Genomic DNA, 2006 nt, shown 5'->3' on the forward strand with positions numbered 1-2006 from the left:
AATGTGGCTGGGTGCAATGGCTCACACCCGTAATCCTAGCACTTTGGGAGGCCAAGGCAGGTGGGATCACCTGAGGTAAGGAGTTCAAGACCAGTCTGGCCAACATGATGAAACCCTGTCTCTACTAAAAATGCAAAAATTAGCCAGGTGAAGTGGCGCACACCCATGGTCCCAGCTACTCGGGAGGCTGAGGCACGATAATCACTTGAACCCAAGAGGTGGAGGTTGCAGTTAGCCGAGAGTGTGCCACTGAACTCCATCCTGGGTGACAGAATGAGACTATCTCAAAAAAAAAAGAAAAAGGAAAGAGAGAGAGAGAAGGAAAAGAAAAGGAAAGAAAGGAAAGGAAAGAAAGGAAAGGGAGGAAAGGGAAGGGGGAAAAGGGGAGGAGAAAGGAAAGGAAAAGGGGAAAGGAGAGGAGAAAGAGGAAAGGAATGGGGATAGGAAAGGAAAAGGGAAAAGGGGAAAGGGGGAGAAAGGGGAGAGGGGACAGGAAAGGAGAAAGGAAAGGAGTCTTACTTGGTCTGCTTTATTCATTGACTTAAATAACCTTCTGGCCCATGTAGGTGTTTGCCATTGCAACCCCACTCCAGAATGACTGATGCTGTGCCATGCACATAATAAATATTCCTGATGCTGGGGTTTGTGTTGGCTGGGACTGCCTGAGAATTGGTCTAACTCCATTAGTGCCATTGCTGGTGCAATGTTTCACTTGGCCATGGCCTCTGAAGTATCTTTATTTCCACAGGCAATCTTGCTGCCAATGATCTCTCCACTTCCCGAATAGCCAGACTACAGAAGATCCTTCACAGCTATGTGCCTCAAGAGATCAGGGATAGAAATCAAGTTCGAGTTACTTCATGGGATGGCAGGAAATGGGGAGAACTGGAGGGGGACACCTATGACCGGGTGAGTGATTCTTGATTTAGGACATGCATCTAGCTTAATGAGGCCTCCCCATCCTGGCTCCAGGGCCTGAGGGGTTAGAATCCAGCCTGTATGTTTGAGTATATAGAGCTGTTTCTGGACCAGCCAGTTCTACATCGGTGATTTGAACAAAAGAAAAATCAGCTTAGATGACTGGTTATTATCTCCATTAAAGACAGTTGGCAGCAAAAAAGAATTTGAACCTATTTGAGTGGGGAAAAAAGTTATTAGGCTTACTTTATTTCTCAAGTCACTTGGTTGCTCAGAAAGCCTCACGAAGATAAGTATGAATAAACTCATTTATTTATTTTTAAATGTTAGTGCAGCACATGGTACAAAATTCAGAAGGCACAAAAGAGTATCCAGTGAAAAGTGAGTTTCTCTCTTCTAGCCTGTAGCCCCCTACTTCCCCACCCTATAGATAACGATTGTTTCCTTTTTTTTTTTTTTTGAGAAGGAGTTTCACTTTTGTTGCCCAGGCTGGAGTGCAATGGTGCGATCTCTGCTCACTGCAGCCTCCGCCTCCCGGGTTCAAGCAATTCTCTGCCTCAGCCTCCTGAGTAGCTGGGATTACAAGCACCCACCACCATGCCTGGCTAATTTTTTTTTTTTTTTTAGTAGAGACGGGGCTTCACCATCTTGGCCAGGCTGGTCTTGAACTCCAGACCTCGTGATCCACCCACCTCGGCCTCCCAAAGTGCTGGGATTACAGGCATGAGCCACCGCACCTGGCCGGTAGTATATTATATTGTACTCACTCTTCTGAACTTTGTATTTTTTTCATTTAATAATGTGTCCTGGGGTTAAGTCCTTTTTTAATTTTGTTGACATTTTTGAAGGGTAGTTGTTGAATAACAGTTTATATCAATTTAAGATTTTGATAGAGATTGCTGAATCTCTGTGGAGGTTAAACCAGTTTCACTCCTACTGATAAGGAATGAGTACTGATTTCCCACATCCTGCCAACATTGATGCTATCAAACTTAATTTTTTTGCCAAATGGATAGTATCTAATTTACAATCTCTTATTTATGAATCATGTTGAAAGTCTCCATATTTACTTTAAAATTTTTTTTTTG

The 2006-nt window shown here is 43.6% G+C and overlaps 1 protein-coding gene across 1 annotated transcript in view; it reads left to right on the top strand.

Moving 5' to 3' along the window:
• FAAH (fatty acid amide hydrolase) overlaps window positions 1–2006 on the top strand; it is a 63248-nt gene that overhangs the window by 12159 nt on the left and 49083 nt on the right. The window contains exon 2 of the mRNA XM_011946744.1: window positions 749–909. The gene's annotated coding sequence lies outside the window, so the exon portion shown is untranslated. The remainder of the gene's footprint in view (window positions 1–748; window positions 910–2006) is intronic.

The sequence above is a fragment of the Colobus angolensis genome, unplaced genomic scaffold, assembly GCF_000951035.1.
Source record: "Colobus angolensis palliatus isolate OR3802 unplaced genomic scaffold, Cang.pa_1.0 Scaffold106, whole genome shotgun sequence".
NCBI lineage: Eukaryota > Metazoa > Chordata > Mammalia > Primates > Cercopithecidae > Colobus > Colobus angolensis.